Source organism: Magnolia sinica, chromosome 2 (assembly GCF_029962835.1).
Source record: "Magnolia sinica isolate HGM2019 chromosome 2, MsV1, whole genome shotgun sequence".
NCBI lineage: Eukaryota > Viridiplantae > Streptophyta > Magnoliopsida > Magnoliales > Magnoliaceae > Magnolia > Magnolia sinica.
Genome location: NC_080574.1, coordinates 18,869,456 through 18,895,725, shown reverse-complemented (window position 1 = coordinate 18,895,725; position 26,270 = coordinate 18,869,456). Strand labels below are relative to the sequence as shown.

Below are 26,270 nucleotides of genomic sequence, written 5' to 3'. Positions count from 1 at the left end.
ATATATATATATATATATATATATATAAACCAAATTCCTCCTCTATCCTACCTGCTGCACACCGCACACCTTGATCCGAAAAAATTCAACCCTCCCGTCCGGCACCCATCGGCTATCCCATCCCATCCGGCAGGTAGCAGCAACCCTCCAGCCTCTCTCTCTCTCTCTCTCCACTCCCGGCAAGCGGCAACCAACAGACGACCAGGTGCATCCGTCTGAAATTTTTTAAAAGTTTTTTTTATTTATTAAATGTTAAGAATAAACAATGAACCATGATTGGGATGAATTCCAGTCTAATGAAAGTTGTTCTGTTCTCAGCTCCGGGCCCCACCCACACAAAAGTAGTTGAATGCGGGACCCTGTCATCCCCCTCCACCATCCTCTTTGTCCCAAGTAGTGTAGGATTTCACTAGACATGGATTTCTTACCAGAGCCTTTTGCCAGGAAGTTTCCTAGGGGCGAATGGATTTATAGAAGGATTTCTATATTTGGTTTGGGGCATTTTGGTCTTTTTAATTTTTAAATGTTTTTAATTTTATGAGGTGGGGTGTGAATGGGGAAGGAGCAAAAAAGGTGGATCTGATGATGGCATGTAAAAGCAGTCTAGCAATCATCACTACTTAATAAACCGTGAAACCGATGCTTCTTTTCAATCCCTCTCTTTGTTGGAAGTCTTTGATTTACTTTTTTCTATCAAAGATACATCCTTTTTGGACTTGACCAGATGCAGAGAGAGAGAGAGAAAGATGCCCCACTTTTTCTCAATTTTCTCCTTCTTGATCCTACGTGGTGGGCCATCCACTATATTGCCTATGCCCCCTCCCTTCGGGAAGTTCCTATAATTGAAGCTATGTGGGCCCACAGCGATGTCCGTGTGACATCCAACTTCATCCACCAGTTATAGGTCCATAGCATGATACTCTGGTTGTGTCTGGCCCTTAATTAGATGTGGTAACTCGATCCGAATCATAGCCAACTCAATCCAACTTGGTATCTTTCACCAAGTCGAACTCAGTTCGGGTCAGCCCAGCCAAGTCCCGATTTGGATTGAGTTAGGCCCATTGGACTCAGTGTAGCATCCTCATTTTTGGTAGCTAATTAAACACATGCCTAGACTTATATACCTATCTTACAAATAGTACAGTGAAAACTTAAACACAATGAATCGATTAAAAAATATATACTATAAGTAAATAAATTTCGGGGATGAAATTTTGTTTAAGGGTGGTAGATTGTAACACCCCGAACTTTTCAATACCCTTGTATTGAAAGTTCTCCAGTGTTACATTAGATTTAACTTAGTAAGTACACACGTACGATACCAATCTAGCCATCCTAACGTTACATCCATCCTCCAACATAAATTGGACCATTGGGAATAATCTTCATCCATATATTACGTCACCCATCTGTTGATGTTCTAAATGAACATCATCTCATCAACAAAATCATCTTTTAGGGCTTCAACCACCTTATTAGACAAATAGAATCGTACCATGACGTTTTAGGACTCGAATCATAAAATCAACTGTTCACTAGGTTTACAATGTCACGTCGGATGATTCATCCTTCGAAAACACAAATCAGATTATTTGGTCTCATAATTAACCACTAGTTATGCCTAAACACTCTTTAGGATCCCATGGTCATTGATAATTAGACATGAATTGATCCAACCGTTGGATTGGTGGAATGGTCAGGATATCGATTCAAACATCCATGTACTGTGTCCCACTTAACACTTAGAGTTAGTTAAGGATTAGCTACATGACTCATAAGGATTGATCAATCGTATAGTGAATCGGCTCCTAAACTATAATATGTGACTAATCTAGTTGCGACCCGTCGTTTAGATCGACCCAAGAGCTGTTGGGGACATATGAATCAGTAGATGATCAGCATGGTGAAACCCAATCATTAAACTACATGTGATTATTAGTTTATCGAATAGATAGGGGGTTACGGCTCACCTAAGTTTTAGATCAACCCCTATATCACACCTGAACACTCCTCTGGGTCCTTAACACCCTTTCAACCGTTGATGTTCAAATTTGGAATGATCCGACTACTGGATCAACAGAAATCCACAAATAAGACTCGAAAGTTGAAAGTATAGCCCACTTGAGCTCTGGAATGGTCTGATAAATAAAAAGATGTCCTAATAAGATGAGTAAAATAAAATGGATGGTACAGATTGTACCATGAATCACTGTAGATCCCGCCATCGGTTGTGTACGTACACGAGATGTGCGCAGCCGCGGTGCACCAGATTAAGTGTCGAGTCAAACTAGCTTTGACCCGATGAATTGCTGGAAAAAGAGAGATTTCTCTCTTTCTTTAGGTTTCCCGCCAGCAATGGCTTTTGAAAATCATTCGTTCTGTATTTCGATTATGGACCACCATTTGAGATCAAGTGGCCAGATACAAGCCGTCCATCTAGTAGAGAGGCCACCACCGATCAAACCCTACCAATCTCGCACGTTGGGATGCACGTGCGTGCACACGAACTCCAGCGCCAGCAAACACGCGTGCAGCACCTCCATAAACGGAAACTTTCGTTCCGCCTTTTGTTACTTCCCTGGCTATCCTTGTGCGTGAGGAACCATAGATCAAGACCTTTCATCAGTCACCACATCAAATTCTGCCCGAGAGGAGACGCCTACAATTCTCGCCGACTTCCACGGCAGTTCCGCCGTTCTCCACAAAACATGCGAAAAGAACTCCCTCGCAGTGGGTCCAAGAATCCCACATCCACCATAGATCTGGTGGGCCAAGAAGCATCGGACGGTCAAACCGACCCACCTATAGATGTCCGATTTAAAGAAGAACGGATCAGGACAGATCCGCCATTAAAACTGGAACCGATCTCCCACCAACAGGACCGTTCGATCAGAGATCCAAACTATTCATTCGCATATCGTCTGTCTTCTAGTGGGCCCAAACAATCTGAAGAGAAATGATCCCGAGAAGATCGAAGTGACAGGCTTCGGGCAAGCTACGTTTCTCGTTCCGCGCACCATAACCGAACGAGTCACATTGCTATGCAGTCGGCTTTGCGTAGGAAAGATCCAGATATCCAGCAGCTATAAAAAGCCCTTAGAGACGCAAAGCAAGAGGAAACAGAGAGAGAGAGAGGGTAATCTAGAGAGAGATTTCTGTTAGAGGCCTTGCACAAAACCTTAGGATCTAGCCTCCCAAAACAAACCAGAATTATGGGATAATAAAGCAATGAAATAAATCAAAGCATAAACCACACGACATAAGAGATTTTTACATGGAAAACCTTCAAAGAGGTAAAAACCACGGGACCTCGTCCAGATCAACAATCCACTATGAAGCAGAACATTACAACATTCTTCACTCACGCAGGAGTAGATAAACAATAAGAGAATAAAATAAAAACAGAGAGATCTCATCGATCATGAGGACGTAGAAGCGCTGAGATGTTGATTGCATAATAGATCACCTCCATAAGCATAACTTCCCTTCTACAAGCTTCCTCTCTCTCTCACACCTTTGATAGCCCTAAACCCTTTGGCAAACCCTTGCAAAGCTTTAGGAAACCCTCTTGCATTCCCTAGAAAGACCTTAAGCACCCCTATTTATAGTTTAGGAAGCTCCCTTCCACACCTGTTACGAAATGCCTCGGATTTACATAGTCCGCACAAGATCCGAACTTAAATCTGCGTAAGTTCAACTAGTTGAGCCGAGTCCTCAATCGGTCGAGCAGCCCACTTGACCGGTCAAGCACCTCTCTTGACTGGTTGAGCACCTCGGAGGAAAAACATTGGATGGTTGCTGGACTTTGAGTGGAGCCCCACTCGACCGGTTGAGCGCCACCCACAACCGGTCGAGTAGCCCTGTAACGTCCTGGATTTTTACTGTTTTGGATTTCCAAAAATCCTTAAATTTTTTTATGTAATTAACTTATATTATCACTTACTGACCATTAGCACTAAGTGTTAGTTTATATACGGGTGGTACCAGTAAGAAACCGCACAAGTCCAACTAATCAACCGTAGGAAGCTAACAAATCCACCCGATCACTTAAATACCGAATTTAGCCACATGATTTGTTCACACATAACATAAATCTAACTGACATAACACTAATTAATCAAGATAATCGTAACTAAATTAAAAGATCTACTCAAAGCCGAATTAGATAAGGCACAGATCTTAACTAATGGACCAGATCAACCCTGTCACTCTCTTAGCCTAAAATCGACGGTTTAGAGTAGTCATGATCAAATCTCCACTTTCACTCGTTATAAATAGGCCACCTTATGAACATAGTTAATCCAAACCCTAATCATTGCGTATAAAAAATTTCAATACCTAATTTATTTCAGAAATGTCCAAATTTTTCAAACAAGCACTAGACCGCTCGTTAGTGGGCCACTAGTTCCAAAACTATAGAATAATGTCCTTCTTACTAGGCTTGATGTCCATCGCGGAAGTTGGACCTGGGTACTATCTAGAACTGCTCAATTTGAGTTAAAGGACGAGTGCATAAGAAGTGCAAATACCCTAAAGAAAGAAACTGAAACTTAAGTGAATTGGGTCATCCACTCTTATGCAAAGTTGAGGATTTTGAACAGTCGGTTTACGACCAAACTTCACACGTGGAGTAAGGATATTTCCCTACTCATACGCGTATAGCTGCGGCCCCGATCAACTATTGGTGACCATTGAATAGACTTCTAATCATATCTGTCGATCGACGCATCCAAATGGCGGGCCGAACATGTCCATACGTAGATCATCATTAGGGCTAACTATCCTACGGGTTTATATGAATATGTATACCTCGTAATGGGCCCTAGATGCTAGAAAAACCCTCCCATAGGGCTAGTATAGTGAAAATCCAACCCTTGCGGCCATTTATACCAAATCTGGCATCAAAAGGGCCTCATTTGGGCACCCCCTCTCCCCATATGAATTTGCCTCAGAGAAAAGAAAGAGAGAAAGAAGAGAAAAGAGGAGAAAGAGAGAGGGAGAGCTTGGAAGCATGAGGGTTTGTGCACCTTCACCCTCTTATTTTCTCTATAGCAACATCGACCTTCATTGGTGTCGATTCGGTGACGATTGAAGGTAAGTATTGAGTTATGTTTGTAGGTTTAGGTCTTGGGTTATATTTCTTTCAATTCTTATAAGCTTGTATGCTTATTTAGGCATTTCAACAATAATTTCCTAACACCATAACCCTACGGACGTCGTGGATCGAGCGGTTCGTCACAAGGTGCGCGCGGATTATTATCCTTAAGTGGCCTAGCATCAATTTTACTATGAGTTTAATGATTATGAATGTTAGGATAAGGTGCATGAGAAATTTAGAGAGAGCCTACCCAAGTGTGAGACCTGACCCGAGTTCGCATGTGTGCATGTGTATGTGTGAGTATGCATCTCGTTCATTTTGGTCCCGCGGTCCTACCAGTCAAATTTCGATGACCCGCGACCCTCGGATAGTGTTTGCGGTCATCCTTGAGTTCGGTCTTGTATACCCGACTCGGATTGACCCGAAACATATGCTATTACGACCGCATTGTCGCCATGGTTCCAACGCTATGTCTCACGCATAAATCTGATATGTAGATCAAAAGTTGTGTACATTTCATTATATGACCATTGATCATGTGGCCCACTTACGTGGAATACATGTGGACTACCATCACCCTTGGCACAAATTCCAAGGTACACTACCCACACACTACACAAAGATCCATAACTAATACCACCAACCACAAATACCACCAAGAGGCCTAGTCTAACCTACAACTTTGTAAACTCCTCCCTATGGTAATGATGGATTCTCTTACAAACCCATCATGGCCTCTCTCTCTCTCTCTCTCTCTCTCTCTCTCTCTCTCTCTCTCTCTCTCCTTATCTCTCCCTCCTCATTTCTAGCTAGAAACCTTCCTCCAAAAATCCTCAAATTCTCCAGCCCCTTCCAAGCTAGATCTCTCTCAATCTAACACTAAAAAATTCATCCCAACCATTAAAACTTCACCATTGGAGCTATAGAACCCAAGTATGGAAGAAGGATGATAAGCTTTGAGGTGGGTGATCCATAGGATTAGTTTATTTCCTTTATTCTTGCATTAACTTTTTTCATTTGATTCGGAGTGTGTAGGACCCACCGATCAATGGTGGAGGTCCTACATAACTCCATGAGTATAGTCAACAACCAATTTTATGCATGCATGATTGCCATGATGGGGCCATTCTCCATGGACCCCATCATGAGATTTCTCTTTGATTTATAGGTTTGTGGGTCACTTAGACCCTAAATCCATGGTGGGGATGGTATCCCTCTCATTGGAATGATGAAGCATGATCACTCTTGTAGGACATGACACAATAAAAAGGAGGTGCATTAAATATCCCACGATCACTCTTCCTCAATCAAATCTATAGTGCACATATATAAACCAATTCATGAATTTCAAATATTAAAATTACAATATATAATCTCTTTGTCATCGAAATTCCACATAGATAATGAGTATGCAATGTAGTGCATTAAATTTGGAAATCTAGAAATTTACATTTGAAATCCTAGAATGTCTGAAATTTACAAAACAACCTTGGCATATCTCTATAGAAAACACCCTATGTTGAAATTCCGAAAAAAAGTACAGAACAGTCCTGAAATTTCAAAAAATAACACGATAATGCTGGAATTGTGGAAACTAACAAAAAACCCTAAGATTTTCAAAATTTTACAATAATTCTAAATTAAATCTAAAAATTCTAAAAATAAAACCTAAAATCTTGATTAAATTATTAAATCAAGAAAAGAGTATCAAAGCATGATTAATAATAATCTACATCTAAAGATCCAATTAAAACAAGATAAATGAATAAAAAATAATTAAAACAATAATTACAATATGAAAAAATAAAAAAATAAAAAAAATAAAAAAAAGGGGCTTGTGTGAGTGTGCTCTTTTAATAAAATTTATAGAATACATAAATCATAGTAGATCCCCCATACATGCTGAAGATGATAGGTGAGAGGATGGCATATCAATAAAGATGGTGGATTCAAACACAAGACCTTCTGCTATGATAACATATCAAATAATCACTTGCTCTAAAAGCTCGAGTCATTAGAGGATGGCATATCAATGTATATCAAGGGACTTTTAAATATGGGATCAGTGAATTAGGATGTACTTGGATTGCATGAAAGGCTTTTGTAGGAAGTTCATGCATTGGGATGCTAAGTGGGGCCCACCGTGATGTTTGTGAGAAATCTACCCCGTCCATCCATTTTTCCAGCTCAGTTTAGGACATGAGACAAACAAAAAAGGAAGTGGATTATTCTTATCTTTAGTTGCACCATTATTTGCATTTTTGTTATTATGAGAAGTTGATAAATTTAATTTTTTTAATTAATTGGCATTGATTAATTTTGATATAAAATCAAGGTGACTCAAACCTGTTAACTCTAACCAGATCTATTAGACCCATTTATAAGTGGGTTTGGATATCCCTTAACCAGACCTGACCCATTTATAAATGGGTCTGGGTGAATCTCCCTCTATTAAGGCCAGGCCATTTATAAATGGGTCTAATGGGGTTGACTTAGACCTGACCCAGACTTGCCCATTTAGTAAAATGGCATGGGTCTAAATTTTGGATCTATACCTATTTAGTAAATAGGCAGGTCTGGTTTTGGCTAAACCCAACCATTTACAACCTAACACACGGGTTACAATTATAGTTGGGCTGATTTAGCACATAAATCCACGGTTATAATTGGACTGATTTATAGCGTAATTTAATGGTCATACGTGGGTAGATTTTTTTACACAATTCAATAGTTAAGATTGGAGTGATTTGGTACATGAATCAATAATCATGGTTGGACGGGTTTTATGCATAAATCAATGGTTGAAATTTGACAAGTTGATGGATGAATGATTGGCCATGTGTGTATGTGCATTGTGTGTGAATGAAAGTAAATCAAAATTTTGATATGGGTCATTACATTCTACCATCCTTAAAAGAAATTGCATCATCGAAACATAATACCCCTATTATGCAAATATATGGTAATACCTACCTAATCTTATGGGCATCCTAATCCTACCATACTCTAACTCTACTACGCTTTCATTGTGCCACTTTGATGTTGCTGCGAAGATGTTTGTGGCCGCTATTGGCGCAGACAACTACAAAAATGAGCTGAATGACCTGCCTCTCCTAGTTATAACAGTGGCCCGAAAATTGGTGAAACGCTAGTTGTGTTGGGGCTGAAGTAGTAGCCAACGCCATCTTCTGCTTCTTGTCCTGATTCTGAGGCATATTTGGTGCAACACTGGTCATGCTCCTTACATCCTTCTTTCACGCCGGACTCTTTCAAAATTCCACGTTGTCTTGCTTAATCATTAGACCTCACTCCACCACTTGAGCATAAGTCCCAAACTTGAATGGAATTAACTTGTTTTGAATGGACCCTCCTAGGCCCTTCTCAAACTTTTTAGCCTTGTGAGCTTCATCCATTATCACAACCAGAATTTGGCACCCGGGCATGCTCAATAATTCTACTTGGTTTGCGGAAAAGGAATACATCCTACTGCCAAAGTATCTACATTTATAAATAAAATCCTAGGTCCTCAATAATTCTAAACCTAGGCTCTGATACCACTCTATCACAACCAGAATTTGGCACCCAGGTATGCTCTACCATGATCCTACACCCGAGCACATGACTTATATATTTTACATTCACAAACCATAATCCGCAAACCAACACATAGTACCAATTCACAAAATATCCACATTCTTAAAATTAATGAAATACTCTAATCATCGTCACCATCACTCAAATCATAAAGATCTTACTACAAGTCCTTTATAAATAATTTTGAAGCTCAAAAAGGAAATTAAATCTAATCAAGAATAATATAAAGATAGCTAGTCGTTGTTTCTTCATACATTTCCTTGAGATCTCAATCCTAAAATTTTAAATTCCAAAAGAATAAGCTATGAAGCCTAGTGAGTAAATCTTACCACCACTTCTGGGAAAAAGCTACGATAAAAGACGTAGCTAAAAATCTATAGCTACGATTATCGTCCGTAGCATGACCGTAGTTGTAGGTACCGTCGTACCGTAGCCATATGTCTTAAACCTATAGCTGCGGATTTAAAGGATTTTGCCAGGGATTAAATTCGTAGCTAAGAATTACACGCAGCTACAGATTATTCTGTGGCTAAAACTAGAATGAGAGCTGTAGCAATAGGCTCAAGTTTGTTTCCGGATAAATAGCTACGGTCAATAGCCGTACTGAATATCTCTTTTTTAAATTTAATAAAAAAAAGGAAGAAAGAAATTATGATAATGGTATCTCTTACCATTGTAGTACATGCCCTGATAGATCAACCCATCTAATAAACTAATAAAGACAGACTTCATGGCTTACAAATCCATCTACCAATCTAAACTAATACAAATAAAGAATAATAGAAGAAATACACCACACTCAATTAATTACATGCATGGCGAGAGAGTATTTTGTCTTTACAAGGGCCATCATGTCTTTCACATATGATTACACAATTCTGTTAGAAGGGTAGAAGGAACCCAAAAAAATAAATAAATAAATAAATAAATAAAAAGAAAAGGTAAGATAGAAACAAAGAAAAGTTTATCTCTAATCCTTGCAAATCATTCCTGACCACATATGAGCAGAAAGAGCTCCATATGGCCGTTCTACTCCTTGCGAATTGTCATCAACCGACAAGCCTGTCAAAAGAAAAAGAAAAGAAAGAAACGAAAGAACTTAGAAACCCCCTTTCCAATTTGAGCAAACAATGGTACACATCAAGAACAGGGCAAAAGAAAAAAGAAAAGATAATGATATTCTTAGAAGCCTCCTTCCAATTTGAACAAAAAACTTTACATCAAGAACAGAGCTTTGCTAAGTGCACATACATGTGCAATAAAGCAATCTAATCACATAAGCGTATATTAAGAACGGATAAAACAGCTACAGGCAATATTCATTTATAAATGGATGATTTGGCTCTTTGGGAAACATGTGCCCATGATGGAAGCCAATAGTAGATGATGGAAGCTAGCAGTGGATTGTTTATTTGAAAAACACAAACCAAATCCTAGCTTGCTTCTCACTAGTTTTCTTAGTTTTCACTTTTTTTTTTTTTTTTTACTTGGCTTTTACCACACTATATGTGAGACATGGCAAAAAATTGTAAATTTTTGACGATCCCAGCCACTCAATTAGCATAGGGCCCAAAAATGTGTGTGATCATAGTTTTGCCTCAATTCAAGGGCTCAGGATCATCCAAGAGGCCGGAACTTTTGGGGCAAGGCCCATATTTGGTTTGGTCCGGAATTTTACACATCAGCCTGGTGACCCATGGAAATGAGCACCTTACATTCAGCAAACATTTGTTGAGCTGATGTGCAATACTACATCATTCTCAGATAGAAAAAAATCAGAAGTGGGCTAATGTTAAGAGAACAACAAACTACCCAATGTATTCAGCAATGGAATTTGATCAAAAAATAGATTTTCATGGAATCCTGCCCGGGCTGCCCCTAATAGCTCGGACAAGGCTATAGTGATGAAATAGATTTAGTAAAAACCATTTGAGGCCTAACAAGTTATTAAAAAAATACATTTGAGGCCTTTGATTGCTAGCTAATTAGACAAAAAACCAAATTCAGACTATAAACAAAAAAATATTTAGGACTGCTACCTATGCACCAATTAGATCCACTTCCAAGAAAAAGATCCAGACATGTTAGAAGTATGCATCCATATCGCAAATTACCTATTATACAACCAGCAAGGCAGCAATATAAAGTGCAATACAGATTGCACATGGTGACCCAGACTATTCTGTGGACCCAATCATGGATACACCATAGCGCCCAAATCACACTGATCGGACAACTACAATGATTTGACAAATGCATGGAGCATATCATAGAATTCTTTGGACTCGCGTATATTTACAGATTTGAAGTAATATTAATTAAACAATACCTAAAAATACAAGCACATACATTTCCAACACATGGGCCTCAACGCTCAGTCCAAACATTCAGGTTTTGTAACATTACAATTTCTCTATCAATCCACCGAAAATCAAACAGTCATGCACACTCCAATGTCAAAAGAACTACAATAGACAAAACAATGAGCAAACTAGAATGCTTGACTAATTCATGTAGATGTATCCATGTATGTTCAGAACTCAACATTCAGCCTTCACTTCGGTTTCTGGGATGAATCAGCTGGGTCAACGAATACCTTGCTATTTTATTAGAAATGTCAAGCTCTGTACGCGGGACTATGAGCACAGTCAAGGATAATCAAGTTAGCAATATGACCAGACGGCTGTGAATTTTGAAAATCATAACAGAACCATAAACAACTGATGATAAATTATTGCAGATGTGCCAGACTTGAGATCAAACATTATTTTTAAAGCAACAGAGAAAGGGCCAAATTGATGATCAGTAACAACTCAAAAATCAACATACAATGATTACTTCTTTTATTTCTATTTTTTTATTATTTTTGAATGGCATAAGAAGATTACTTCCTAATCAAACATTTGAAGTAAGGCCATTGATCAACGAAATTTACTGTCATAACATGAGAAAATTCAATCCTGCTGTGGCTTGCTTCAATCCTTGAAACCAAAATTTTGCAGCTAATGAGAAATGAAGAGACATAATTGTCACAGTTTCTCAAGGGGAATCAAGGTACATACGTGATTGGCCAAATCCTCATGTATGATTTTTGCCTTTTCATCCAGCTCTCCCTGTGGAAAGCCAACAGCAAGATAGTATTATTAGTTTGAGTATTAATAAGAAAATCGAGTATGTGAACATGCATGCCATGTTACGTGTTTACAGGTGTCAAGTTCTCCATGGGACATGGAACTTAGTCATGCCAACTTCCAAAAAGAAAGTTCTCAGTTATGGCTCTGTTGATGTACACTTTATGTTATTTTTAACAGGTTTGAAAAGTAGAGTATAGGCAATTTCATAAATGTCTAAAACTAAAGTAGAAAATAAAACAAACTTTTGACAGTAATTAATTAATTCAAAGGTATAGAGTGCTAAATAAAGAAAATGTGCTCACTCCAAAAGCCAAATTGGTTGAACAATCCTAACCTCCCATTCATGGATACTTAAATTTTGAAATAAGACCATGGATATTTTCATTTTTTCATTTTAAGTGTCCAATAAAGGCCTATCAATCTAATATTCTAACTTGATAGAGTTAACTTTTAGTTCATGATGCTATACAATGATGCTAGTGCATATGTGAATAAAAGTTTACATGATGGTGATGTTTGCATGAGGATCAAGAGTGCCTGAAATATTTAAAAGTAAATTATTTTGAAAATCCCTACAAAACAGAGCAAATAGAAAATATTTAGCAAGAAATTTCTATTATTCAACTTGAAATGGAGCTAGGCAAACACTATCATTAATGGGTTGAGGGTCAGGTTTAAGTTGGAAGTCTTGGCCCAACTTTGCAAAAATTGTCTTGCATCAAAACATATACATAACATGTTAGTTTACTTGCAGTTAATCTTTAAGCATATTAGCCAAGTTGATGGATTGCCAAATGCCCAAAAACATACCAGCCAAGCACATCCCAACATATCAAGAGTAATTCACAAGAATCAAGTTTCAAGGCATAAAACCGAACATATCATGACAGTTTTACATTCAAATAAATCATTCCATTCAGCCATCAATTAGATGGAACTAACAACTACATTTAGTAATGAAGGCTCGCACATTCGGTTCCAATTAATCATATACAACAAATATATAGGAGATCATAGGTACCTACATATAATATAGTTGGGCCTTGTCCATAGAATTGCAAGATGAGAAAGTTACTCAGGATCTACTCAACTAATATCCATTTCAGCCAACAGCTAGCGCATATAGACAATACAATCATCAGCTTTGAAAGCAATTATTATTTATTATTCAAGGTCTATTAAGAAGAGGACCAGATAGTTTTCACAAGCGGCTCAATGAGGCAATTCAACATGGAATTGACAAGGTAGGTAATACATGAAACACCCCAACGTTATTGTATTTCCAAAGCTTATGAACTCCATAATCAATTACCTACAGCCAAAAACCAGCTCATGTCAACCAACAAGTCTACACACATCATTTTTTGAATAAGCATCCATGTAAAAATCAACAGGAGATTTTCCAGGCATGGCATGGATATTGCTAGTTACTAAAAACAAAATTGCAAGAAACCTACAACTAAATGTCGCAAAATACTATACCCAGGCACAAGCCCTTAGAGGTTTGCAATCCCCTCCATAGTCATCTCTGCACAAATAGACATGCCAACCTGGCACATGCACAGGAGATCCAATCCAGTTTATCAGGTGAAACCACCATTAAACAATTAGATCACGGTATATGCTTTTCGCACCCTATAAAGCTATTGGGTCTATCAACATATGATAGATACTTATACCCCGCCTCATTCGAGTTAATTCCAATAGGGAGCTACAAGATTTGAAACAAGTAAAAATTTTCCAAGTATGCATCTAACAGTCATGGGGGCCATTCAAGGTAATTTTCAAATAATAATAATAATAATAAATATATTGGCAGATTCCTGGTATCCGTGACATATTAACCTGCATGTACTTGGGCATGGAACACATGGTACTAAAAACTTACATCTACAGATTTTAAATAGAAGGCTGACTACGATGATCATCTTCTTTTACAGGTGAAAGACTTTTTTCTTTGATGTTTTACAAAGTTCCATTAATAGAGATTCCGTTAATTTGTAAGTGTTTCCTTAGATCCATGTTTGACCAATGGATGGTCTGTTTGACCTGATCTACATGAGACACTGGCATCAAAGAAAAGAAATAGCTGTAGTGAACTTATCTCTAGAAACTACAAGTATTTAGGGCTGACATTTAAGATTTAGGTGTTTGGTTCCACAGTATAACACGAGATGTGTGGCTGGTCTTCCTGGCCCTTCGCTTTCTAACATACAAGGTTCCCTGGTTAGGGGCCCATGGTATTCTCTGATTCAAACTGTTCATCTGCCAGCCTTGACAGTAGCTGAGTGATGTACTGGAAATACACCAAATAAGAAAACCCTAAGCCCTTGATATATGGACTTGTCATTATGAAATATGGAATGTTAATGTACTCAGTCTACATTTTTAGACCACCAAGATAAGTGTTTAGAACATCCTGGGATATTACAGGGCATTCCTCTTCCACAATGAGGAACAGCATATCAACAGTTTGGAACCCTAAACCATGGGCCGCACATGCAGTGAAGCATCTGATGAATAGGACTTTCTAATTCATCTACAAATCTACAATCACCATTTATTTATTTCGGTTAGTTACAAACATGGTGAGTGAAAGAATTCAAGGAAAAGAAACAAGGAGAGAGGAAAGGAGTGTCAGAATACCTGATCGAGCGAGTTGTAGTTATTGGGAATCCTTGAATACCCTCTGGATTCTTTATGGTAGATATCATAGGATTCCAAAGTAGAGCTATTCCCTCCCATGATTACTACAAAATTTCTATATGCTTAACAGAATCAGTAGCTTTATTCGAACAAATGGCTTTCTACCACCAACAGAACCGTCCAATCACAGCCTATGACTGCACAACATATCAGAGAATTAAGCTTAATACTTCATACCAGTACATAGGAGAAGCAAAAAACTGATGCTGCAGAATTATTGAAATGTTTCTTTTAAGAAACTGAGTGCAGTTTGATCTGAATTTTTATCATTTCTATATATGCATGTGGCAGTTTTCCCAGATTTAAACAGTCAATTTTAGCATTATAACTGTACACATGAAATCTGATATACATATATAGTACATTGTGAAGTTTCTATTAGAAAAGTTATAGCAATAAAACTTTTCTTTTACACCATGTACAGAAAAACCCAGCTCAGGAGAATAAAGCAGGGTTCTCCCCAATACAGCAAGTTTGGGCCGTTTGGCATTTTATCAAGCATGTAAGGTGGCAAAGAATAACATAACCAAATTTAATTTATTTATTTTTATATATAAAGACTGATGTAAACTATACAGATTCAATCATTTGCAACTCGTTTTATAACCTACAGTAAGACAGAATCTGAAGAAAAAAAATAAAATCGATTGAATTGATGAACGAAAAATATGTATAGAGAAAGAGGAGGACCTGTAGATCTTCGGGTGCTTTATGGAGAGATCCATTGCACGCTTGAGGTGCTGGTTCGTGGGGTCGATGATCTCACGAGGCAGGTGGGCTAGGGCTTCCGTTCTTGCTTCCTTGTGCAGGAAAGAAAAGAATAGCAAAGGTTTTCTTACCTGGCGCGGGAGCTGTTTTTTTGGTGCCGAATTGGTAGTTCATGCGACGAAGGAATTAGAGAGGGACGGTCCTGTTGGAAGCTCCGTGGGGCCTACTGTGATGTATGTGGTTTATCCACACCATCCATTCATTTTAAAATATACTTTTAGATTAAAACCGAAAATAAGGCAAATCTAAGGCCCAAGTCGACCACACCACAGATAACGGTACACACTTAATCTCCACTCTTTCCTACCATGTGGTCCACTTAAACTTCTATCTGCCTCAGTTTTTGTGCTCATGAACTAAAATGACCTTTCAAAATGGATAGATGGCTTAGATAAAACACGTACATTACGATGGCCCCCATAGGTCCCCTTAGCTTTTAGCTACAGATTGATGGAGCTTATAGCTAGCCATCGGTCTTAAACCAATAGCTGCGGATTTAAATGATTTTGCTAGGGATTAAATTCGTAGCTAAGAATTACACGCAGCTACAGATTATACTGTGGCGAAAACTAGAAGAGCCGTAGCAATAGGCTCAAGTTAGTAATGGCACAGTTTCCGGATAAATAGCTACGGTCAATAGCCGTACTGAATGTCTATTTTTTTACATTTAATTTAAAAAAAAGAAGATATAAATTATAATAATGGTATCTCTTACCATTTTCAGCCATCAATTAGACGGAACTAACAACTACATCTAGTAATGAAGGCTTGCACATTCGGTTCCAAGTAATCATATACAACAAATATATAGGAGATCATAGGTACCTGCATATAGGGCCTTGTCCACATAATTGCAAGATGAGAAAGTTACTCAGGATCTTCTCAACTAATATCCATTTCAGACAACAGCTAGCGCATATAAACAATACAATCATCAGCTTTGAAAGCAATTATTATTTATTATTCAAGGTCTATTAAGAAGAGGACCAGATAGTTTTCACAAGCAGCTCAATGAGGCAATTCAACATGGAATTGACAAGGTAGGTAATAGATGAAATACCCCAACGTTATTGTATTTCTAAAGCTTATGAACTCCAAAATCAATTACCTGCAACGAAAAACCAGCTCATGTCAACCAACAACTCTACACACATCATTTTTTGAATATGCATCCATGTAAAAATCAAAAGGAGATTGTCCAGGCATGGCCTGGATATTGCTAGTTACTAAAAGCAAAATTACAAGAAACCTACAACTAAATGTGGCAAATTACTATACCCAGGCACAAGGCCTTAAAGGTTTGCAATCCCCTCCATAGTCATCTCTACACAAATAGACATGCCAACCTGCACGTGCACAGGTGATCCAATCCAGTTTATCAGGTGAAACCATCATTAAACAATTAGATCACGGTATATGCTTTTCGCACCGTGTAAAGCTATTGAGCCTATCAACATATGATAGATACTTATATCCCACCTCATCCAGGTGAATTCCAATAGGGAGCTACAAGATTTGAAACAAGTAAAATTTTCCCAAGTATGCATCTAACAGTCATGGGGGCCATTCAGGGTAATTTTCAAATAATAATAATAATAATAAACATACTGGCCCGATTCCTTGTATCCGTGGGATATTAACCTGCATGTACTTGGACATGGAACAAATGGTACCCAAAACTTACATCTCTAGATTTTAGGTAGAAGGCTGACTACGATGATCATCTTCTGTTACAGGCGAAAGACCTTTTGCTATGATGTTTTACAAAGTTCCATTAATGGAGATTCTTTTAATTCGTAAGTGTTTCCTTAGATCCATGTTGGACCAATGGATGGTTTGTTTGGCCTGATCTACATGAGACACTGACATCAAAGAAAAGAAACAGCTGTAGTGAACTTATCTCTAGAAACAACAAGTATATAGGGCTGACATTTAAGATTTAGGTGTTTGGGTCCACAGTATAACACAAGATGTGTGGCTGGTCTTCCTGGCCATTCGCTTTCTAACATACTGCGTTCCCTGCTTGGGGGCCCATGGTATTCTCTGATTCAAACTGTTCATCTGCCAGCCTTGACAGTAGCTGAGTGATATACCAAATAAGAAAATCCTAGGCCTTTGATATATGACTTGTCATTATAAAATATGGAATGTTAATGTACTCAGTTTACATTTTTAGACCACCAAGATAGGTGTTTGGAACATCCTGGGATATTACAGGGCATTCCTCTTCCACAATGAGGAACAGCATATCAACAGTTTGGAACCCTAAACCATGGGCCGCACATGCAGTGAAGCATCTGATGAATAGGACTTTCTAATTCATCTACAAATCTACAATCACCATTTATTTATTTCGGTTAGTTACAAACATGGCAAGTGAAAGAATTCAAGGAAAAGCAACAAGGAGAGAGGAAAGGAGTGTCAGAATACCTGATCGAGCGAGTTGTAGTTATTGGGAATCCTTGAATACCCTCTGGATTCTTTATGGTAGATATCATAGGATTCCAAAGTAGAGCTATTCCCTCCCATGATTACTACTAAAATTTCTATATGCTTAACAGAATCAGTAGCTTTATTCGAACAAATGGCTTTCTACCACCAACAGAACCGTCCAATCACAGCCTATGACTGCACAACATATCAGATAATTAAGCTTAATACTTCGTACCAGTACATAGGAGAAGCAAAAAACTGATGCCGCAGAATTATTGAAATGTTTCTTTCAAGAAACTGAGTGCAGTTTGATCTGAATTTTTATAATTTCTATATATGCATGTGGCAGTTTTCCCAGATTTAAACAGTCAATTTTAACATTATAACTGTACACATGAAATCTGATATACATATATAGTACATTGTGAAGTTTCTATTAGAAAGGTTATAGCAATAGAGCTTTTCTTTTATGCCATGTACCAAAAAACCCAGCTCAGGGGAATACAGCAGGGTTCTCCACAATACAGCAAGTTTGGGCCGTTTGGCATTTTATCAAGCATGCAAGGTGCCAAAGAATAACATAACCAATTTTTATTTATTTATTTATTTTTTTTAAATGACTGATGTAAACTATACAGATTTAATCATTTGCAACTCATTTTATAACCTACAGTAATACACAAAATCTGAAGAAAAAAATCGATTGAATTGATGAATGAAAAATATGTATATAGAAAGAGGACCTGTAGATCTTTAGGGAGAAATTTGTGCTTTATGGAGAGATCCATTGCATGCTTGAGGTGCTAGTTCGTGGGGTCGATGATCTCACGAGGTAGGTGGGCTAGGGCTTCCGTTTTTGCTTCCTTGTGTATGAAAGAAAAGAAGAGCAAGGGTTTTCTCACCTGGCGCGGGAGCTGTTTTTTTGGTGCCGAATTGGTAATTCATGCAACGAAGGAAATAGAGACGGAAGGTCCTGTTGGAAGCTTCGTGGGGCCTACTGTGATGTATGTGGTTTATCTACACCATCCATTCATTTTAAAATATACTTTTTGGCATTGATGCCAAAAATAAGGCAAATCTAAGCCCAAGTCGACCACACCACAGATAATTGTAGGCACTTAATCTCCACTCTTTTCTACCATGTGGTCCACTTAAGACTTCTATCTGCCTCAGTTTTTGTGCTCATGCTTTAAAATGATCTTTCAAAATGGATAGATGGCTTAGATAAATCACGTACATTAAGATGGCCCCCATAGGTCTCCTTAGCTTTTAGCTACAGATTGATGCAGCTTTTAGCTACAAATTAAATCCGTAGTCATATAACTACGGTTTATATTCGTAGCATCTCATTCTTCTAGTCCGTAGCTTTTCATCTTTTTTTGGGGTAGTGCCCAAGAGTACATGGAGACTCCTCTTTCTTTTTCTTTTTCTTTTTTTTTAAGTGGACTCTTGCCACGATGCCATTAATCACAGACATGTACAGCCCCTTGGGTGGGACCAAACGAAAAGGTATGGACCCACCTATCATGAAACTCGTAAGTGAGCTAAATATACACAGAGCCAACGCAGAAAAAAGATAGGGAAACGAACAAGGATAAAAAACACTTCCCAGGCTGAGCCATTTGCCCAACGGGCCTGAAAAGGAAGGCCAACAAGCTCAAGGATTTCTAATTTAACCTAAACTGGCGTTGTCAAGGGCTAGCAAACCCCTAACTTCCCTCGGAAGGAGAATGTGTGGAGACTCACACGTGGATTGCTGGACAGATTTGGAGAGCGCTGGACACCCGATCAACGGCTATGATTTTATATATTTAGCATGCAATCCAATAGTGACATACAGACAAATTTGAGGTACCAATCAATGGTTAGAAATGTGCTAGTTTAGGGCCCAAATCATCGGTCAATAGTGGACTGATTTGAAGCACTAATTACTGGTCCAAATTGGACATATTTGCTACACTATTCAATTATTAAAATTGGGCAATTCTAACACACAGATCATGATCGTATTTGGGCTGACGTAGCACATATATCAATAGTTATAACTGGGCTGATTTAGGGTGAAAGTTAAGGGTGATACTTGAGCATATTTTTTATGCGTGCGGATCATCTGTATCCAGCGCACAACGGCTTCCCGTGTACTTGAATTTAATTGGTCCACGTCGTTCATGCTGATGTCAGCATAAAGTAATGAAATGTTTACAAAATACTGCCTGATTAATAAGAAAAGTTATGTTTCCAACACTTGATTCAAGGCGGCGTTGATGCGACCCAGGATCCGGTGATGTCAGTGTGACCTGACCGTGGCCCACCTCGATGTATGCTTTATGTATCTACGCCCTCCATCTGTTTTTCTACATTTAAAAAAAAAAAAAAAAAACCAAAACAATGGGCGCCAGGCCCTGATTTCATTTCACAAGCCTCAGGATATGAATTCAGGAATGCCCGGGGAAAAATGTGTCCGCAAACCTATCATAGCTCCCAAAAAGGAGATAACCACAAGAAAAAACTACACACAAACACCCCTCAAGCCACCCTAGACCGATCCCTTAAACACACCCAGGCCGACCTTGTCCAGGAAAAGGCTCCCTCTGACATTCGACAGAAGATCTTAAGGCAAGAGCTGAAGATATGGGAGTTACTTTGACTACCCAAACGTGCCATCCCATCCGCCGCCACATTACCTTCCCTGTAAATATGCATGAACTGGAACTGCCCCCTACTCTTAAGATGATTAATCCTAACAATCCAGTATTCCCATTTCCAACCAGGATAAACAGCACCCAACAGGAGCTTTACCACTAGCTGGGAGTCCGATTCGACCATCACCTAGTTAAAACCATTCTGCAAACAGAAATCCATCCCATCATGAATGGCTCTAAGTTCAGCAATCACATTTGAACCGGCACCATATCTAGACAAGAAAGCAAACACAAAATCACCTCTATCATCTGTTTTTCCACATTCATTGTCCCAAAAATGAAGCGGATACAAATCTCAGGTGGACCACATCACATGAAACAATGGTCACGGAACAGCCACCATGGAAAATTTTCTAGTGCCCACCGCAATGTTTATTTGTCATCCAACCTATTGTTGACGAGGTCACACAGACCACATGAAGGGAAAATACAAATATCAGCTAGAGGTCACACAGACCAAATGGAGGGAAAATAGAAATATCAACTAGATCCAGAACCTTTGTAGCCCACAGAAAAATTTCACTAGCCAATGACTGCTATTTCATGATCTTGTGGTGTGGTTTACCTGAGAATTGCATCTGTTTCAATTTTCTTTTCCATTCCTTAAAATGAGCCGGCAAAACAAATAGACGGCATAGATATACAATGCATACATCATAGTATGCCGCATGGTCACGTCCCACTCACACCCAAGGATATGAGGTTGTAACAAAGATGCATTACTTTTTCATGACTAGATTGCATGGTGTAGCAAGTAGTACCCATGTCAGTATTATGTGCTACTAAACAATCTCCATGGGCCCATCATGATAGATGTGTCTTATCCATGCTGTCCATCCATTTTTTTCACCTCATATTAGGGCATGAGCCCGAAAATGAAGTAGATCCAAGTCTAAGTGGATCACACCGAAACAATAGTGATTGAAAGATCATCACTAAAAACTTCCTGGGCTGACTGTAATGTTTATTTGCCATCAAACCTAGTAATAAAGTCACGACGACAAGGATGAAGAGAAAATATAAATATCAGCTTAATCGAAAACTTTTGTAGCTACCAAAAAGTTTTTTTAATGGTAGGCGTCCAATCACCAATTCCTTGCGGTGTAGTCCACCTGAGATCTAAATCTACCTTAATTTTGTGCTCATGCACTAAAACGATCCATAAAAATGGATGAATGACATGAATAATACACATACATCAGGGTAGGGCCTACAAAGCTTTTCTAGTAGCACACAACCGTCCATGATGCATGCTATCCTAGGCAATCTGAGTACTGTTCCTCACAGCTATCTGTAATAATAAATGGTTAATTGGTGACTCAGGGTGCACTCCGCTGTGATATTTATGTAAAATAAACCCCAACCACTAGATTTTTCACCACATGTTAGGCCATCGGCCCAAAAATCATTTCCATTTATGATTCACGTTGACTTGTACAGTGTATAGGGCCTGCCAAACTATTTCCATCAGTGTATCCTAAGTTATTCATGTCCAGTTACAATTTTTAGGGCACAGGCCTAAGTTTTTTGTGTGCAATCTAATGGTTAAAGTGGATTTCATACAAGTATCGTGGTGGACCCTTTAAAAATCAAGGGTATACATATCTCTCCCAATCATTTCCTTTAGTGCGGCCCATGAGAATCACAGGTCAATATTATTTTTTGTCTTTATTTCCAATATGAGACTTAATAACAAATGGTCACGATGGATCTTACAAAAACATCACGGTGGGCCCTGTCTAAGTCAATAGTTGTGTCCCCTACATTTTTTTTTTCTAAGTAAACTCCATATACAGTTAAAGAGATTCTAATGGACAGAGTGATGGGTTCCGCTAGAGAAAGTGACAATATTGTCGAATAAAGTGATAGGATTCTACTAGACAAAGTGACAACGTTGTCGAACCAAGTGACAGGGTTCCACTAGACAAAGTGACGGAATTCTACAAGATAAATTGATAAGACTGCTAGACAAAGTGACGATGTTTCACTAGACAATGTGACAAAGTTCCACTAGACAAAGTGACAGGATTATGAGACAAAGTGATGGAACTTTACTAGATAAAGTGACGGGTTTTATTAGAAAAAATGATCGCATTGCCCGACAAAGTGGCGAGGTTCTACTAAGTAAACTGACAAGATTACTCTAAAAAGTGTGGTGGTTTCATAAGATAAAGTGATGGGGTTATCGGACTAAGTGATGAGATTCGACTAGACAAAGTGACAGGTTTACTAGACATAATGATGGGTTCCACTAGATAAAGTGGTGAAATTGCTAGACAGTGTGATTATACTAGCCAAAGTAACAAGGTTCTATTAGATAAAATGATGAGGTTTTATTAAACAATTTGACGGGGTTCTATTAGGTAAAGTGATGGGGTTGTTGGACAAAGTGACAGAATTCCACATGATAAAGTGGTAGGGCTGCAGGACAAAGTGCAAGGGTTATCAAACAAAGTGACGGGATTCCATTAAACTAAGTTTGGGATTACTTGACAAAGTGACATTGTTCCATTAAATAAATTGATGAAGTTCTATTAAACTAAGTGACGGGATTCTCCTAAGTAAAGTGATGGGGTTTTATAATACTTTTATATATGAAATCCATTCTAACGACTTACATTACTATATATATATATATATATATATATATATATATATATATATATATATATGAATTACTTTGGTCACACTAATGAAACAATTCAGAAAGTCAGCATTTCCTTGTGCACGGTTTCCAGTCAAGTGGTCAACTGAATAATATATAGAATTGATTTTTGGACCCATGAGACTTGACATGAAATTATACACATGGTGGTCAAAGTTAACTTTACATAAACATTATGGTGGAGCCCACCCTAGCCAATGACATATTTGCTCGCACTGGTTGTGGCAGAAGAGACCTGATTTGCGTGGCGTAGCACACACCACAGACAATGCTATTGTGTGTTATTGGAAAAGCTCCATGGGACCACCATGTTGTATATGTTTTATCAATGCCATCCATCTATTTTTAGGGATCATTTTATTGCATGAGCACAAAATTGAGGCAGATCCAAATCTCAGGTGGATCACACCACAAGATACAGTGGTGATCGGAGGCTAATCATTAAAAACTTCTAGGGGGCTACAAAAGTTTTAGATCAAGTTGAGATTTTTTTTTTTCTTTCATTCATGTCTTTGTGACCTTATTAACAGGTTGGATAGAAAATAAACATTACAGTGAACCCTAGAAATTTGTTGACAGTGGCATTCAATCACCACTCTTTCCAATGATGTGCTCCACCTGGTATTGAATCTGCCACTTTTTTGGGCTCATGCCCTAATATGAAAAATATAGACAACATGGATAAAACACATCCATCATGGTGGGCCCCCAGTTTCTTTTAATAGCATACAGTACCGACGTGGGTGTTGTGTGCTGCCTTAGGCAGTCTAAGTCTTAAAATGGGAACGCGCCTTTATTGTAACCCATGTACCACCATGTAGGTGGAGCATGACGGTGGGGCCCAACTTGATACATTGTATATCTAGGCCATCTATCCTCTTTGCCCGTTTATTTTAGGGAATGGAAAAAAATGAAATTCATCCAAATCTTAGGTTGACCACATCACAAAAAACAGTAGTCATTGTCTATTAAAATCTATTTTGGGACACATAGGTTTTGGATCAAGCTGATATTTGTGTTTTTCCTTCATATTGGTTTCCGTGTGACCTTATCAACAACAGGTTGGGTGGCAAATAAACATGATAACACTGGGAAGCTTCCAATGGTGGCCCTTCAATGACCACTTTCCTATGTTGTGGTTCACCTAAGATTTTTATCTCCTTTTCTAGACAATGCGTTAAAATCAGTTGAAAAAAAAAAAAAATAGACAGCAGAGACGGACACGGATTAGCTACTGACCGGTTGAGTAGGGAGACAGGCTACTGAAGTGGTGTCACCAAGTTATGTGGGCCCTACCATGATGTATGTATTGTATCCACACCGTCCATCCATTTGGAGAGATCATTTTAGGCAGATCCAAAGCTCGAGTGGACCCAACCACACAGAAAACAGTGGGAAGAGTGACGCCCACTGTTGAAACTTTACTAGGTCCACCATGATGTTTATTTGAAATCCAACCTGTTCATAAGTTAACACAGACATGAAAGAAGGTAAAACACAAATATCAGCCTGATTGAAAACTTCTGTAGCCCCTAAAAAATTTTAATGGTAGGTGTTCAATCCCACTGTTTTCTGTGATGGGTCCACTCGAGCATTGGATCTCACTTATTCTTTGCCTCACGTCCTAAAATGATCTTTCCAAATGGATGAAATGTGGATACAACAAATACATCATAGTGGGGCCCACAGAACTTGACAGCGTCACTTCAATAGCTAGGCTCGCTGCTCAACCTGCCGGTATCTAATCCGCGTCCGGCGAAGACATACAACACATACATTGAGGTGGGCCATAGTCAAGGTCCCACTGACATTACTTGATCCTAATCACAGGTAAGACAGGTCATTGAATAAGGTGCTGGAAGTAGGCCCAGGGTCCAAAAACATAACTGGATCCAGGGTGGTGGCTAAGACGCGCGTGGTTAGGATAAGGTGCTCAACCTTACCTTCTGGGTTAATCAGGCAGTAAATATAGTTCTTTATTTCATCAAGTCTTTGTGCTGACGTCAGCATAAATGACGTGGACCAATTAAATTCAAAGCCACGGGAAGCCTTTGTGCGCTCGAAACAGATGATCTGCACTCATTTTTTATTGGACTGATTTGATACGCGGATCAATCTTGGTTGGTAGCTTTAGAAATTTTACGAGTTAATGATTTAACTTTTGGCCATGTGGGCATGTGTACTGTGTATCAAAGTAAATTAAAATTTTAATTTGGATCATTACATGACATCTTTTGTCTGGACTTCAATTATTTATACCTTGTTTTTTAAGTGGTTGAACTTTTATTGACAATTTTCATATTTTTATTCTTGTGTTTATATTAACACTATTTAGATATATTTATGTTCTCTCACAATTTAACCATAGCAAGATAATCTAACAAGTCTCATGGACAACATTATGGGCCTGTTTGGCCGGTCGGATTGGAACGGATTGGATGGTATTGGAAGGGATTGGAAGTTAAATCCCGGGATTGGCCGGCCATGCCAAACAGAGCCGGTGATCTGATCCCAATCCCATGGATCTTAAGACAATCCACTGACAACACCATCATTACCTTTAAATCCCATCCAATCCACCCTAATCCGTTTAAATTTGCCAGGGACGTTCGAGGGATTGGAAGGGATGGGAAGGTTTAATCCCGGGATTGGCCGGGCTGTGCCAAACAGACTGGATATAGCAATCCAGGGATAGAGCAATCCCATGGATCTAAAGACAATCCACTGACAACACCATCATTACCTAGAAATCCATGCCATCCACCCTATTACCATTCAATCCCTTCCAATCCACCCGGCCAAACGGGCCCTATAAGATACACGTGGGAGTAGATAAAGATAGCCAATATATTTTTGTGGTCTTCCACTCCTAACCACCCACAGATCTATGAGGCTTTTGCTCTATTCAAACACGAGTGAAAGAAGAGGGGAAATTATTGTACTGACGGTGGAGAAGTCTCACCCGACATGTACTCTATCGATGCCACACTTTTCTCATGCATCACGCCTCTATGGCCTCAAATTGTATAGAATGGTGTATGCATCACGCCTCTATGGCCTTACCTGATGATAATTCGATTGAAACGAACCATCTAACTGGCTGCTCGTGTGGCCCACACCTTATTCTTACATAAAAATTTCTAATACATACTTTCATTTACTTGGCCATT

At 38.7% G+C, this 26,270-nt stretch overlaps 2 long non-coding RNA genes across 6 annotated transcripts; both read right to left on the bottom strand.

Moving 5' to 3' along the window:
• Positions 1-9,630: 9,630 nt before the first annotated feature.
• LOC131236519 (uncharacterized) lies at positions 9,631-15,534 on the bottom strand. Of its 4 annotated transcripts, none has more exons than XR_009166775.1 (5): positions 14,473-15,534; positions 12,848-13,138; positions 12,330-12,398; positions 11,755-11,805; positions 9,631-9,754 (listed from the first exon to the last, which is right to left on the bottom strand). It is a non-coding gene; the product is annotated as an uncharacterized LOC131236519 (long non-coding RNA). The 4 variants fall into 4 exon arrangements; XR_009166776.1 differs by lacking the exon at positions 9,631-9,754 and adding an exon at positions 11,024-11,328; XR_009166777.1 differs by lacking the exon at positions 9,631-9,754 and having other exon boundaries at positions 11,585-11,805; positions 12,330-12,363; positions 14,473-15,533.
• A 600-nt stretch (positions 15,535-16,134) lies between these two features.
• On the bottom strand, positions 16,135-18,666 carry LOC131236520 (uncharacterized). 2 transcript variants are annotated; one of them, XR_009166779.1, is made up of 3 exons: positions 18,477-18,666; positions 17,731-17,928; positions 16,135-16,209 (listed from the first exon to the last, which is right to left on the bottom strand). It is a non-coding gene; the product is annotated as an uncharacterized LOC131236520 (long non-coding RNA). The 2 variants fall into 2 exon arrangements; XR_009166778.1 differs by lacking the exon at positions 16,135-16,209 and adding an exon at positions 16,254-16,408.
• Between the last annotated feature and the right edge of the window lie 7,604 nt (positions 18,667-26,270).